Here is a 16,323-nt window from a genome sequence, read left to right as displayed (position 1 = left end):
AAACTAACGATAAAAATAGGTTTTTAAATTGATTTCCACATGGATCATGCATAAAATAAGATGCATAAAATAGATAAATGCATGCATGATCAGGCTGCCTTAATCAATGGCTTGGTGAATATATCAACAACCTAGAGATGAGAGAGTTGGCGTTGGGCAACTTTCTTACACACAAAGTGGTAATCGATCTCAATATGCTTAGAGTGATTGTGAAACATGGGGTTCACTGTCATATGCAACACATAGAAATTATTGTATAAAACCATGGAAGCTTGCGAATTGTAGAGGCCAAGAGCATGAAGTATAAACGTGATCCAGGTGAGCTGAGCAGTGGCAGAGGGTAAAAAGCGATATTCAACTTTAGTGCTTGAGCGGACAATCATTGGTTGCTTCTTTGCGCTCTAAGAGATGCAATTATCGTCAAAATGTCATAATATCCAGAGGTAGAGTGATGGGTGGTGGGACATTTGGCCCAGTCAGCATCCAAAAACCCATAGAGAATGAGCGGATTATGAGCAAGGAGGGGGGTGCTAAAATGGATGGTGCCTTTGATGTACCGAAGAATATACTTGACAAGCTGAAAATGAAACTCAATAGGAGCATTCATATACTAACAAACATAATTAACACTGTAAAATATGTCCGACCGAATGAAAGTGAGATAGTGAAGGCTCCCAACTAAACTTTGATAATATTGAATGTTGGCATAGGGAGGTGAATAAGTAGGTGGGGCCGACCGACCAACCATAGCAGTGGAAATAGGGCGACAATCCTTCATTCGAGCCTTGTCAAGAATCTTATAATCATAATGAGTCTAATTAAAAAAAAGTCCTGCATCAAACCGTTGGACCTAAACTCCCCAAAAATGGTAAAGATCGCCAAGGTTGGGCATGACAAATTTATTGCTTAACCGCTTAATAACACCAGTCAAAAAGACAAAATTGCTTCCAGTGATAATGATATCATCAACATATAATAATAAGAAAGCACATTCATAGGCATGGCGACATATAAAAAGAGAAGAATCATCCACATTGCAAAAGAAGCCCATACCCAGCAAAAAAGAGTTGAAATGATCAAACCACGTGCGAGAGGATTGGCGGAGCCCATATAAAGCACGATGAAGTTTACACATATGGTGGGTTTGGAGGGATCACTAAAAACAAAGGGTTGGTCCATGAAAATGAGTTTATCAAGGGAGTCGTAAATAAAGGCATTTTTTATATTAAGCTGACGAATAGGCCAAGATGACATTAAAGCGATGGAGCGGATGATGAGAATGGTGATGGATTTGATAACAAGGGAAAATGTCTCAATAAAACAGAATTTGAAAAGTTGGATAAAACCCTTGGTGACCAAACAAGCTTTGAGACGATCTAGAGAACCGTCAGCATGAAGTTTAGTCTTAAAAACCCATTTACAACCGAAAATATTCATGTCCAGAGTTTGAGGAAAAAGTTCCCAAGTTTTTGTATGGGAAAGAGCAGTCATTTTATCTTGCATAGTCTGATGCCACCTGGGGCGAGAGAGGGCTACTTTGACGATTTTGGGTTCAAGAGGAATATCAAGAGTGACTAAAAAATATTTGGGATTGGGCTTAACAACACCGGATTTGGTGCTAGTCAGCATGGGATGAGCATTAGTAGGGAGAGTGGGAGAAGAGAAAACAATGGAAGAGGTTTGAAGATGAGAGGCAGGGGAGGCTGAGGTACCTGTGGGAATGAGGTTTCAAGACACTATGTGCGACGGTCGTGAGGCAACATACTTCAGATAATCGAGGATAATGCTTGGATATTGGTCGTCCATAGGAATGGCTGGTCGTTCATAAAAATATCATGATCATGAGATGATATGCCTTTCAAAATGAAGCAGCTTTTGTTAAAAATAACATGACAATTGATGTAAATTCAACAAGTGTCGACATGCAGGCAACAATATCCCTTGTAGTTATTGCTATAGCCCAAAAATACACATAATAGAGATCACGGATAACATTTGTTCTTGGCAAAATCATGTAAATGTGGAAAACACTGTGTCCCTAAAACACGAAGATATCCATACTTAGGCCATTTGCGAAACTGCTTCTCATATGTGGACATTATTTTTAATGCAGAGCTGGGTAAACGGTTGATTAACCAAACGGTGTGAGAAAAGCTTCAACCCAAAACTTTGTAGGCAATGAAGCATAGAACATCATGGCAAGGCTCAGTTCAACAATACTATGATGTTTCCATTTCGTTCGTTCATTTTGTTCGTGCGTGTGAGGACAAAAAACATTATGATGAATTCCATATTCTCTTAAGTATTGTTAAAAGTTATGCCCCATGAATTCTCCACCACATTTAGATTGAAAAATTTTAAGGGTGGCATCGAATTTGTTCGAAATCAATTTATGAAACTCATAAAACCTGTAAATAAAATAGATTTCAATTTCAACGAGTATAGCCAAACATATATAGAGAAGTCGTCGACCATAATGACATAATACTTGAAACCTTGGTGAGGAACCTTGAATGCGGGCCTCCAAACATCACAATGTATCTTCTTAAAAGGTTTATTAGAAGATTCTTCAAACTTAGTAAACGAAAGTCGTTTAAACTTGGCCATGATGCAACTCTTACATATGGCTTTATTTTTATTTGCAGAAAAAGAAATCAACCTTTTATTTTGCAAAAATTCAACTATCTTCACACTCGGGTGTCCCAACCAACGATGCCATTTATCTTTGCTTACACTGCGCTGTCTATTCGAGAAAAATGTCTCTTTTGTGGTCGGTTGTAGGATGTAGCGGTCATCGCTTCTAAGCCCCAAAGCTATATGTCTCTTGGTCACCTTGTCCTTTATAAGAAACCGATCATTATACAACTCAAAAAATAAAGGTTGACCATATGTTAATTGGCTAACAAAAATCAATTTATTTTATGTCAGTAACAACTAGAATATTATTGAGTCCAAGTTTTTCCTGACCAAGTTTAAGATCAACTGAACCAACATGAGTAATCAAGAGTTTTTCTCCATTCCCCAATATTATTTTGTCATGACCGAAGTAGGGATTAAGCTTATGAAGCATACCTGGGTTGGCGGTAACATGAGAACTCGCGCCCGTGTCAGGAAACCAAGTATGATCATAATTATTTGAAACTGTCATAGCTGCTAATGCTTGGAAAATATCACCAACTTCGTACATTTGATTAACCCTATGATAACACTTCAATGCAGTGTGATTCAGTTTTGAACAAATTTGGCAGACTACATGCTTATCCTTCTGCTGGTTTTCTTATTTGTTTTGACAATTTTGATTGTTCTGGACTTGTTGATTCATTTGGCACAAAGATTGAATTTTCATTTGAGAAAAACCATGACCTCTAGAAAAAATGGTTTTGAAAGCCTCCTCTATTATTGTTTTGATTTCTATCTTGTCGTTGGCTTACAAAAGCCATTTTTGATTAGGATGGGAATCCTGATCAGGCATCTGAAGAATTTTAAAGGTCTCATGAGATTGGAGCAAATAAAATAACTTTCTGTACGTAGGTACCAACAATTTCATCATGGATATGACAAATGCTTCATACTCATATCCAAGATTGTTTAACAGTGATAAAACTTTGTTCCAGTTATCGACAAATTTGCTAATGGCGGCAAGATCATCACAAGTATTTAAAAAAAAAAGCAATGTATTTGGATAGCGAAAGGTTACCTTTTCGAAATGTTTGAAGTTTTTGCAGTAAATAGCATTTGCGCTCTTGAGAGTCAAGAGCAAAGGCTTCTTCATGGGTTGACCATACTTGTGCAACCGTGTCGAGTCCAACAATGAATCTGATAACATCCTAGGATAAGGTGCCAGTTATCCACCCACGCAGAAGGTGATCTGATTTCCTCCATGGATGAAACTTAGATTTTTGACACAGACTCCTTTGTCATCAACTAGAAATTGCAATTGAATGTGAGATTCATGTCCAATGAATTCCTAGAGGTCTTGACTTTCTATAAACCCAAATAGTTGTGTCCTCTAGAGTAAATAGTTGGTGTGTGTCAATTTTAATGGCACGAACTTAGCAACATTCAAAATTATGGGATATGGAAACTTGATTGAGGAAGAAGAGGCAACCATGAAATCAAAACGTATAAACTCATGGTTCTAGCTCTGATACCATAAACAAATTTGAAAATCAATTGATGAATAGTAAAAAATGATAATCAAGAGAGAGAGAGAGACACACAATATACATGGTTCGACAATAGTGCCTACATCCATGGGCCAATGAAGTCTTCTTTCCTTAAGTTTTTTCAACGTGTTTACATGTTATAAATATTTTATTAGTAGCTGGATTGGCTTGCCTAGGAGATAAGATAAACTTCTTGTCTTTTTCAACTTCCTCCACATTATCAAAAAAATCTTTTTCTCTTAAATTATCTCCTGAGTTATGACATTTGTGAGAGGCCAAATGTGGTTATCGACATCTTTGAGAGACCAATCAGTCTCTAGTTGTTCACGACAAATGTGGACAAGTGTATCTCGATCATAATGATTCCAAACAGATCCGGATCCGATAATACTCACCACCACCACCCACCATCTCACCATCATCGCCACACTCCTCCTCTCTCTCATTTTTTCACATTTTCCACTATGTTTTTCTCATGCTACACAAACAAGTGAAAAACTTTCTTTTGAAAATTTTTTCTTATAAAAAACTCTCTTAATCCAAACTTTCTTTTTCTATGAAAGCTTTTCTCACTTCCAAACTTCCCCATAAACTCCCTTGGAAGCTTGAATTACCAGTTTTCAAGCAGACCCTTCATAAGAGGGAATTTATTTTAAATGACCTTATAAAAGAATTGAGAAATCAGTAATTACCAATTTAGCGTTCAACGCTCTTGGAATACAATTTTCAAATTTTCATGAACACGTTACAGGCTCTTAGTTTCCAATAAAAAGGAAGCATTGTTGAATTAAAGAATGATACCCAAAAATCAAGATCTCACATGTACTGCTGCCACCTATCATAAAAGAGTTGGACAAAAAAAAATTAGAAAGAGGGATGAGGGGAAATGTGGGAAAAAACTATGGCATCGCACAGACGGTGCAAAACACACCTGGCTTGTTATAGAATTCAGTCAGATCCAATTGGGGAGCGAGAAAAATAGATCTCTCTCTCTCTCTCTCGGTAGGGAAGAAGCAAGAGTGCATCTACGGGTATGGATCTCTCTCTCTCGATTCATGTCAACGTAAGTAGAACTTTATGATGGCTATCGAAAATTATCAAATTGGCGCAATTTTGTGTGATGTGGGTGTCGGCCAATTTTGGGCATCGATCTTTCTTCTCGTTGCACATATCCAGGTCGAGTAATTTCCGACTAGTTTTTCTATGATTCTTCGATCTAAGCATGGATTTTGCTAGATATCGCGTTTCTTCTGAATTGTCTGTTTCCGCAGATGCGTTGCTTGTGGTCATTCACTCATTTCTGAAAGAATTTTGCTGCGTCTTTGGTAATCTGCACGACTCCTGACTGATTTTTTTCTTTCTTTCTGGAGAAATTGATGGGCGTATATTTCTGAGTGGTTTGCTTCGATCTCCTATTTGCGTAACTCTGACTAAGTTTTATCTCCATTGCGATGGATTGAATTTTGTAGATGGGTATGGCAATTTTTAGTATTTTTATTGCACGAGGAATTTGTGGTGTTGCATCTGCGATGTAACACGTTTCAAATCTGATAATGAATTTTGTGTTTTTTTCTTTTTTCTTTTTATTTTGGGTGCCTGTCAGATTTGTGTGGCACATGGACCTTAACTTGTGTCAGACTCTTCTTTTTGTTCATACAACTTGAACTTGTATCGTGCTTATTTCCAAACTGCTTTCGCTTTTGTTCCTTCTTATCCTCATGTATATACCTTAGTGCCACTGTATAGCTATTTACATTGATGTACCTTCTTTTTTCATGTTTTATGTAGTATATAGAATCAGAGTTGGTTATGCATTGAAAAAATTCATATATATCAGAATGTGTTTTAGTAACCAAAATATGGGCTTGTTTTGTTCTTCATCAAAGTTTTTGAATTGTTGAATTCTATGGAGTATGGAGGCTTCATGCTTAGAATAAAATGCTTTATATGAACGCCATCTGATCGATCCCTATTTGAAGAACTGGGTTCTTGAAAGAAGGGAGATATTATGTGGTAGTTGGGAGCATTATACTAAATGGCGTTGTCTTATCTTTTATAGGTAGGAGACATTAGTTCGATAGAGAACAATATTTGTAATGAAATTAAAATATTTTATCATAATTGGATAGTTAGAAGTGTAAAAATACATGAGATTTGCAATTACTAACTTTTGAAGACTTTCGATCAAGAAACAATTCTAGACTCAACCTATCCTACATAAAATGTTGAGAACAAATAATAAATGAGAATAAATTTTCTATATTTCTTTCAAAAGAAAAATGTTTTGGATTTTATTAAATTAAAAACTATTTAGATTTCCTATTTAAAAAATAAGTCAAGCCAAATTGTTAAAAAATTTCTTCTCATTTTAAGGATGCGTATACTATTATATTGTCTTTTGTATGCAATTTATAAGTGTGAAGCTACTGTTTATCCATTATTAAAAAATTATGATTTCTCTTGGATTTAAGATATTGATATGTGATTTTGTCTTAAGATATGCTGCACAATAAATTGATTTATGGCCATATTGGACAAAATTGTCTGCTCCATGAGTAATATATACGTTAGTGTTTTTTAAAACAAAATAGTTATATTCATATATGTAACAGTAGCATCATAGAATATAACATCTTGTACTCTTTTTACTCAAGAATCCTAAAATTCTTCTTAATTTACTTATTTGATTCCTCTGAATCACTTTTTGCATCCCACTTTACCTGGACCTAAAAATCTTTCTTTTCTTGTTTTTGCTTCCTGTATTGCTTTTGGAGTCCATTTCCTTCTCTGGCAACCATTAAATAACCAGCTGAGCATGTTTTGATACTTAAGCTGGGGGATAAATCCCATAAGGTTCGAATAAGAGACCCTTTGGTTATGGTAGTGTGAGCTAAGCACCCCTCCATCTCATTCAACATAAATAAGTGGCTGAGTTATGCATATTTTTGGGGTTTGTATTTTCTTTTTTTGGTGGGAGGGCAGCGGAGACTGATGGGGCATGGTGGCAGCCACCACCTCTGTCCTCAGAGTCACTTGCAAAGATGATTCAGGAGCTCATGCATGGCTTGGTCAATTGCCCATTCTAGCTTAAAAACTTGGTTGAGCCAAACTCAAGCTTGACTTTCAAGCATAAAAAACAATAGGCTCTAAGTCTGCCTAGGCTTGCCTTGGCTTAGACTTTGTTTGTGATATTATTCTCACGAAATATGCAGAAAAACATAAGAACCAAAAAGAGCTTACGATAACACAAACACAACGTGCACATGTACAAGTCCACCATGGGATAATACAAGTTGTCAACATAGGCAATACAAAGAGCAAGTAAGGGCAATGCCATGCATTAAAACACAAAAGCAAGAATAAAATAAATAACATTTTATTTATAATATACTCACAACGTGAGTTACAATGCTTTCAAAGAGCACTGGAGAACAAGAGGGGGGTTCAGCCTTATTTATACATATAGCTGTTGGACTGTTCCAACAACTTTATTGACCTGTCAACTCTATGTTGACTAGTCCAAAAAGAACCCAACAACTCTATTTGGTCTTTTGGACAAAAACAAAAGAGGACAAAAAAAAAGTAAAAGAATTAAAGTACCCCTAATGGGCACAACCTATTATAATGCTATAAAATGATGCAGATACCCCTATAGGGTATTACCTATTACATCATTATAAATAATATATATATATATACAAATTAACAATCCCTTTCAAACTTACGGTGTAATATACCGAAAGTTTGAAAATACAAAAATAAATAAATAATAGGGACGATCCAAGTCTTCAAGTGCCTTCATTGAGAGTCTCTATCTTTATGATGCATCAGAGAATTTTGCAAATATAAGTCTTTGAATGTCATCATTGGTGATTATCCCCAAACGCCTTCATCAGCTATCTCTATATTTATGATATGATGTATTAAAGATATTCCTTTCTCAATCCATCACATCTTTAAAAACCTACAAAGAGAACGAAACACAGATCCCAAGTACACAAAAAAAAGTTATCCTAACCAAATAGTTATATAGTTTAAAAAAGAAACTAGTATGTATATTTTGAACAAGAATGACACTCAAGTAGAACAAAGTAATAATTTTAAGATTTTTAGAAACATTAGTAACAATTCAAGCAAGATAAGAGGAGCATACCTCAAATATAAAATTTATAAAAACAATTTTAGCCAAGCACAAACCCATAATCAACATATTTTTCAAGAAAACATAAATATTGATCACAAGAGAATTTAATCACTTAAAAAACATTTAAATTATCAATAAAAGATAAACAATCATGTATTAATAATATCCCATTTTTTTAGAAAAACACTTCAAATAAAACAAATCATCAATTTATACTAAAAACAACATGCATATAAAGTATAACACTTCAAAAAAGAACCTGAAAAAAAGATGAGTTAATTAAATTTATGCATACAACAATGTGGACAAGATAATCATTTAGAAATATATATATATATATATATATATATATATATATATATATATATATATATATATGCAATATATTTAATGCACATAATAATGAATGAGAGAAATCCCATAAATCATAACCCATTAAAATTCACTCACACATCCTAGAATGAGTTTAAGTATAGAGGACCAAATAACAAATTGAAAACATATATATATATATATATATATATATATATATATATATATATATATATATATATGTTATCAATGAAATGCATGAAATTTTATCGATAAATATTTTTCTATATAAGAAAAAACAAGTAGTAAAAGTTTAAAAATTTATTAAAAGATTTTAAAAAATCCCACGTAACAAAGAGAATGATATGTGCAAATAAAAACCAATTTGCGAAAGATATGAAGAGATTTAAAAATCCCATAAATATCAAGAAATGATATTTTGGCAATCTCAACAATAGTTCGACCACCACAAGCAATCACCTCATTAGACTTGCAAACCTCAAAAATCAAGTGTATCAACGATTAGAATAAGGGCATAGACATAATGTCACTAAAGGGCCAAAGCACGAAGATGTGTATAAACATCTCTTGTCTACATATAATGACACTCAAAACAATTGTATCAACGACTAGAACAAGAGCATAATCACAATGCCAACGAAGAGATAAAATCACATATGAAGGTGTGAATAAACATCTCTTATCTATATATAATTGTAATGAAGTATGCAGAAATACAAAGAATGCTTAAAGCATTCACAATGTCCTACAATGGACAAATACAAGAGAGAGAATAAGAGAGAAGTCCACTATGGGACAATACCATAAGCCTTTGAAAGGCAACACATAAAATAATAAGAGATTTATTAGAGAGGAGCTCTAAGGCTTAAAGAATACATGGGGGAGCACACCCCTATTTATAGTGGGAGCCGTTGGGGGCTCCCACATGTTGTCGTTGGGACCCCCAATGTGGTACAAAAAAAAGATTTAAAATAAAAATAAAAATAAAAATAAAAATAATAAATCTAAAATATCCTAAGTATTAAAAATAGTTGTTTCTCGAAACAACTATGTAAAATGATGAAAATACCCCTATTGGGTATTTCACATATATATACTTTATAAATATATATATATATATATATATATATATGATTACATGTATTTTAACACCCCCCTCAAACTTTACGGGGAGATGACCAAAAGTTTGCTAAGTAAGAAAATAAAGCGGAGAGCAGGAAGGGCTTTAGTGAAGTCTGCCAGTTGATATTCTGATGTGACATTTGGCAAGGTAATTGTTCCTATCAAATATTCATCACGAACATAGTGGCAGTCCATCTCTATGTGCTTGGTGTGCTTATGAAAGGTGTGATTGCTGGTGATATAAATTGCACTTCTGTTGTCGCAACATAGCTTCAAAGGACCAGAGATGTTTACACTCATATCTTTGAGAAGACTTCATTATCCAAACAAGTTTCATTGTGGTAGTTGCCATAACCCTGTATTCAGCTTCAGTAGAGGACAACAAGACTTTTTGTTGCTTCTTACATCTCTAGGCAATTAAAGAATCTCTTAAGAAGACACAAAACCAGTAGTTAAGATTCTATCATTAGGGTTACCTCCCCAATCATAAGCAAGCAAATTTAATGAAGATGATGAAGATAAAAATAGCCCTTTAATGATGGTATTTTTGATGTATCTAACGATTTGTAGAACGTCACTCATATGCACAATTGTAGGAGCATGTTGAAACTGGTTAGCAGAGTGAACAACATGCGTAATATCTGGTATGGTAATGGATAGATACCTGAGAGAACCAATGAGTTGCCTATAGGGTGTGGGATCTTCTAAGAGAACCCCATCCTCCAGTCTTAATTTAGCATTGATCATTTCAAGAGTCTCCACCTTCTTGTCATATGAAATCCCAGATTTAGTATATATATCTGCAACAAGTTTAATTTGCGAAAGTATATATTCCCGTGGGGAATACACAACTTTAATTTCTAAGAAGTATCTTAGAAATCCTAAGTCAGACATATCAAAGTTACTTTTTAACATATTTTTAATATTGCAAATACCAACTTGATAATTTCCTGTAACAATCATATCATCAACATAAAATAAAAGAACAACAATACTAGATCCTGCATTTTTTACAAAGAGAGCAATGTCAGTATAACATGAGTGAACACCCAAATTAATCATGACATCACTAAATTTATCATACCAAGCTTTGGGGTCTTGCTTAAGACCATATAATGCTTTTAAAAGTTTAAGAGTTTGACTATGTCCAATATTAAACCCCGACGGAGGATCCATATAAACTTCTTTATTTAGTTTTCCATTAAGGAAAACATTTTTAACATCTAATTGATATATAGGTCATTTTTTAGATGCTGCTACAACTATTAAGGTTTTAACACTAGTCATTCTTGCTACGGGCACAAAGGTTTTCTCATAATCAATATCATATTCTTGTGATATCCTTTAGCAACTAATCCTGCTTTATATCATTCTAAAAATCCATCACTTTTAATCTTAATTTTAAAAACCCACCGGTATCCAATAGGTTTTTTGTTTGGAGGAATTTTAACTATTTCCCAAGTGTTAGCCTTTTTGAGAGCATCTAATTCTAGTTTCATTTTCATGGCTTCAATCCAATGAGGTATATTTTTTGCTTGATGATAATGTGCGGACTCATGATATGAATGCAAAGTTATTAGACAAACCCTATAATTCGGTGTAAGCGATTCATATGACACAAACCTATTTGGTGGAATGGATTCTCTAGAAGATCGTCTAAGGGAGGTTTCTTTTATAGATTCATTATTTTGAGAATATTTTTCTAGAGTATTAATAGGTTTATCTAGGATACATCATGGTGGAACGAGGATGTCAAATTAGCTATTAAGGTTAAAAGAGAGTGTTATAGAAATCTAAGTAAGAGTCGTGATAATGAGAATTTGGAGAAGTATATGATAGCAAAGAAGGAAGCTAAAAAAGTTGTTCGAAACGCGAGGGCTAAGGTATATAAGGAGGTTTATGACAAGTTGGATACCAAAGAAGGCGAGAAGGATATTTATAGGCTTGCAAAGATGAGAGATAGGAAATCGAAGGATTTGGGTATGGTTAGATGTATCAAAGATGAAACGCAAAGGGTTTTAGTCAAAGATGAGGAGATTAAGGAGAGATGGAAAGATTATTTTGATAAGCTATTTAATGATAGTCATGCTCAAGATCTTGGAGACTTCTCCATTCCTTTTCATGAGATAAATCGTGACTTCATGCGCAAGATTCAAAAGAAAGAAATTGCAGAGGCTTTGAAGAAAATGAAATCAAGAAGGGCAGTTGGCCCAGATGGTATACCTATCGAGGCTTGGAAATGCTTGGGAGAGAAAGGTTTAGAATGGTTGACAAATCTTTTTAACTTGATTTGGCGAACAAATAAGATGCCTAATGAGTGGAGGAAGAGTACTTTGGTGCCTTTATATAAGAATAAGGGTGATATACAAGATTGCACAAACTATCGTGGTATAAAACTCATGAGTCATACTATGAAACTTTGGGAGAGGGTGATTGAGTCTAGGTTGAGGAAGGTTGTCATGATATCGGAGAATCAATTTGGTTTTATGCCTGGAAGATCAACTATGGAAGCTATACATCTTCTTAGACAACTTATTGAAAGATATAGAGAGAGGAACAAAGATTTGCATATGGTTTTTATTGATTTAGAGAAGGCATACGATAGAGTACCTAGGGACGTTCTCTGGTGGACAATGATGAAGAAAGGTGTTTCTCTCAAGTACATTAGTATAATTAAAGATATGTATGAAGGAGTAGTAACCAATGTCCGCACTTGTGGAGGGGTGACAACCAATTTTCCGATAACGGTTGGGTTACATCAAGGATCTGCTTTAAGCCCTTTCCTATTTGCGATAGTGATGGATGAGCTTACGAGATCAATTCAAGAAAATGTACCGTGGTGTATGTTGTTTGCTGATGATATTGTTTTGATTGATGAGTCTAGAGCTGGGGTTAATGCTAAGTTAGAATTATGGAGACAGACATTGGAAGCTAGAGGTTTTAAGTTGAGTAAGAGTAAGACTGAATATATGGAATGTCGGTTTAGTAAGCAACGAAGTAGTGATGGGAGTGTAGTGAAGCTTGGTGAGCAAGATATACCGGTGAATGATTATTTCAAATATTTGGGATCCATCATTCAAAAGTATGGAGAAATTGATGGAGATGTAAATCATAGGATAAAGGTTGGGTGGATGAAATGGAAAAGTGCTACTGGAGTGCTGTGCGATCGTAGAATGCCATTGCGGTTGAAGGGAAAGTTTTATAGGACGACTATTAGACCCGCTTTACTATATGGTACAGAATGTTGGGCTGCCAAGAGACATCATATTCAAAAAATGAGTGTAGCTGAGATGCGGATGCTTAGATGGATGTGTGGAAATACAATAAAAGATAAGATTCAGAACGAAGAGATACGTAAGAAGGTAGGTGTTGCACCCATTGAAAATAAGATGCGAGAGAATCGTTTACGGTGGTTTGGACATATTCGGCGAAGGCCTAATGATGCTCCAGTTAGAAGGTTGGAGAAATGGGAAAATATATTAGTTAAAAGAGGTCGGGGTAGGCCTAGGAAGACTTGGATGGAGATGATAGGAAAGGATATGAATGCTTTGAACCTCACCAAGGACATGGCGTTGGATATAAATGATTGGAGGAAAAGGATTCATGTGGAAGACCCAAAATGAATTTCTTTTTTGGTTCATATCGCTGACCCCAATTGTTTTGGGATGAAGGCGTAGTTGTTGTTGTTGTTGTATTAATAGGTTTATCTTGTTCATGCTGGGTATAAACATGAAGATTTTTATCAATGATATCATTACTACTTAGTGATGTTTCAATATTAGATACTTCATGATGTGTATCATCTATAATTTCAAAATGATTCAAAGAATCATCATACATATCTTCTGTTGGGGAAAGATCATACAAGAACATATAGTCAATTCCATCTTTCTTATCAAGTTTTTCAAAACCATTTTCATCTTCTAAGAAGGTTACATCTTTTGAAACATAAAGTTTATTATTTTTGTAATCAAAGCATCTATATCTTTTTTGATTTTCACCATATCCAAGGAAAACACATTCAATCGCTTTTGGAGACAACCTGTCTCTTTTATGCAAGAGGACAAAGCTCTTACAACAAAAAATACAAAGGTGATTGAAATCAGGTATAAATTTAGAAAGTTTTTCATAAGGAGAGATATTTTTCAAATTCGATGATGACATACAATTTATTAAATATGTGGAAGTTAAAACGACTTTGGCCCAAAAATTCTTATGAATATTTTTGGAAATAAGAAAAGTTCTAGCGGTTTCTATAATTTGCCTATGTTTTCTTTCCGCTAGCCCGTTTTATTGTGGAGTTTTAGGAAATGATCTTTGATGACAAATTCCATTTTGCTTTAAGTAATCTTGAAAATCATTGGACAAGTATTCTCCACTCGAATCAGATCTAAGAATGAATATGCTACTTTGAAATTGTTTTTGAACTTTCATGCAAAATTCTTTAAAGAAAGAAAAAACTTCCAATTTAAGATTAAGGAAATAAATCCACACATATGTAGTGAAGTCATCAATGAATGTTACGTAATATGAATAACCATCTTTAGATATAACCGGATATGGACCCCAAACGCCCGAGTGCACCAATTCAAAAGGTTATGTTGAGATAAAAGTTCTAGTTGGAAATGGAATAGATTTCATTTTCTCAAAAATGCAATCTTTGCAATTTATATCTTTTTCTTTACAAATTTTGTTTTCAAAAGGAAAAAGATACATTTTAGAGTAACTTGGATGTCCAAGTTTTTTATGCTAAGTTTCAATACTTTTATCTTGGACATAAGTACAAAAAGAGTTTGTAGGAAGAGTCAAATGATCCATATAGTAGAGGTCTCTCTTCCTATGGCATTGCCCAATTTGCTTCCCGGACTGGAGATCCTGTACAAAGCAACCTTTAGATGAAAAATATATTTTACACCTATGGTCGGTAATTTGGGAGACCAAAAAGAGATTTAGGTTTAATTTTGGAACCACTCTTACTTTTGGAACAAAAAAGTTTTGAAATTTTTTAGAATCTAGTGTTCGTATACTTTTTATTTTTAAAAAGGTTCCATCGGCCGCAAAGACACAAGATATTTTTTGAATTGGTGCATACATCGATTAAAGCATTTTCATGGGGGGTCATATGAAAAGATGCTCTGAAATCTAGAATCAAAGAATACATACCGGGTGGGGATGTAGAGGCAATGACGACACCCGATGTAGAGGAAGTAACCTTGAGTATTTGTTGAAGAGCCATGGATATTTGTCCAAGTATTTCTTTGAGATCCCCGTTCTTGCCTTCATCTTCCTTTTTAGTGATGAATTCTTCAATGGAAGCCACCTTAGGCTTGAAACTTTCACTTAATTTTGGGCAAGCGGGTTTAATATGACCCGGCTCATAGCAATGATGATATACAATCATCTTTCTACCTCTATTATAGTTTTCTTGTTTTTTCAAAATGTGGTGGTTTGTATGTTTTAACATTGTTGCCGGGTTTAGATACGACAAAGACTTCATCTACACTTTTACTCATGCTGAGACATGTTTCTTTTCGAGTAATTTTGGCAATGACATCTTCTAAAGGAGGAAGAGTAGATCTATGAAGGAGTCAGGATCTTGTTCAAATTTGGGTCTAAGCCCAAATAAAAATTGAAACAATCTTTCTTGTTCCATTTGCTTTTGTCTAAGTTCAACATCCTCCGTAGCCACCCACTTAGGCTCTAAAAGAGTCAATTCATCCCATAAAGGATTTAGAACACTATAATAGTCTTTAATGCTCAAATCTCTTTGCTTAGTGGTTCTTACTTTTTCTTGCAAGAAGTAGGCTCTTGCAAGGTCTTTTTAGGTATACATATCTTTTATAAAGAACCAAGCCTCATTGGCTCGGCGAAATTTAACTATATTTGCACATACCTTGAGTTCAATGTTATTCATAAACCACACAAGGATTTTTGCGTGATTGCTCTCCTGATCGTCTACCTTTCTTTGATGTTCTTCAATTGCTTTGAGGCGAGCATCTCCTTCAAGAGCCTTTTCTTGATCTCCTTCAATCTTGGTGAACTTTAGTTGGGGTTTCAGAATATAACCCATTACATAACCCCAAAGTTTCTTATCTTTGAAATTATTTTTCATTGCCGATGCCTACATCAAGTAGTTCTTGCCATTGAGCTTGAATGATAGGTCGATTTTGGATTCCTTTGCACCAACAAAGTATGAGAGAAAGAATGAAGAGGAATGTCGTGCTTTCAACTTTCAAGAATCGTATGGATCTGTATGTGAAAATACAAAAAATGCTTAAAACATTCATAATGTCGTACAATGGACAAATACAAGAGAGAGAATACGAGAGAAGTCCACTATAGGACAATACCACAAGCTTTTAAAAGGTATCACATAAAATAATAAGAGATTTATTAGAGAGGAGCTCTAAGGCTTAAAGAATACATGGGGAGCACACCCTTATTTATACAAAAAGAAATGGGAAAAGTGGGCGCCATTGGGGGCTCTCACATGTTGTCGTTAGGAGCCCCCCAACGACTACATGGTGGGACCTCAATATGGTACAAAAAAAGATTTAA

At 34.7% G+C, this 16,323-nt stretch overlaps 1 protein-coding gene across 5 annotated transcripts in view; it reads left to right on the top strand.

Annotated features, from left to right (window-relative positions):
* Window positions 1–5,031: 5,031 nt before the first annotated feature.
* Window positions 5,032–16,323, top strand: part of LOC149827414 (uncharacterized) — a 68,474-nt gene continuing 57,182 nt past the window's right edge. For 3 of the 5 annotated variants that reach the window (XM_090019355.1, XM_090019352.1, XM_090019356.1), the window contains exon 1: window positions 5,032–5,197. The gene's annotated coding sequence lies outside the window, so the exon portion shown is untranslated. The other 2 variants (XM_090019354.1, XM_090019353.1) reach the window with 2 other exon arrangements.

Source organism: Nuphar pumila, chromosome 10, assembly GCF_984573655.1.
Source record: "Nuphar pumila chromosome 10, dmNupPumi1.hap1.1, whole genome shotgun sequence".
NCBI lineage: Eukaryota > Viridiplantae > Streptophyta > Magnoliopsida > Nymphaeales > Nymphaeaceae > Nuphar > Nuphar pumila.
Note: the sequence above shows the minus strand (reverse complement) of the source record. Positions and strands in the feature narration are given on the sequence as shown.